This window comes from Eleutherodactylus coqui, unplaced genomic scaffold (assembly GCF_035609145.1).
Source record: "Eleutherodactylus coqui strain aEleCoq1 unplaced genomic scaffold, aEleCoq1.hap1 HAP1_SCAFFOLD_42, whole genome shotgun sequence".
Classification (NCBI taxonomy): Eukaryota; Metazoa; Chordata; class Amphibia; order Anura; family Eleutherodactylidae; genus Eleutherodactylus; species Eleutherodactylus coqui.
Window position 1 is genome coordinate 149,016 of NW_027101829.1, and position 546 is coordinate 149,561.

Below are 546 nucleotides of genomic sequence, written 5' to 3' on the forward strand. Positions count from 1 at the left end.
CGTCCTGTAACTCGGCACCTGAGAGGTGTAGACCGTGTTTGAAAAAGCATTACGCTTGCGCTCCCAGCCTAGAGCATAAATCCCAGCACGATTCGCGTCTAACACAAACTCACTGTTTTCACCGTTCTGTAACTCGGCACCTGAGAGGTGTAGACCGTGTTTGAAAAAGCATTACGCTTGCGCTCCCAGCCTAGAGCATGAATCAGAGCACGATTCACGTCTAACACAAACTCACTGTTTTCACCGTCCTGTAACTCGGCACCTGAGAGGTGTAGACCGTGTTTGAAAAAGCAATAGGGGTCAGAAACGCTCTTTTCTCCTTAGGGAGAGCAACTATATACTATAAATAAGTGAGGAGACTCAAATGGCCACGCACGCTCCTCTGGGTAATATGCAAATAAGGGAGATGGAATAAATCCTCCACAGTGCCACCTACTGAAAGGCAGCATTCCTTCGAGTCAAAGTGGGACTTTTTATACAAGTCTTCTTACAATGACTGGTATTCAAAAGCAAAGCCAGACTCCATGCACTTACAGCTGTTTCCGG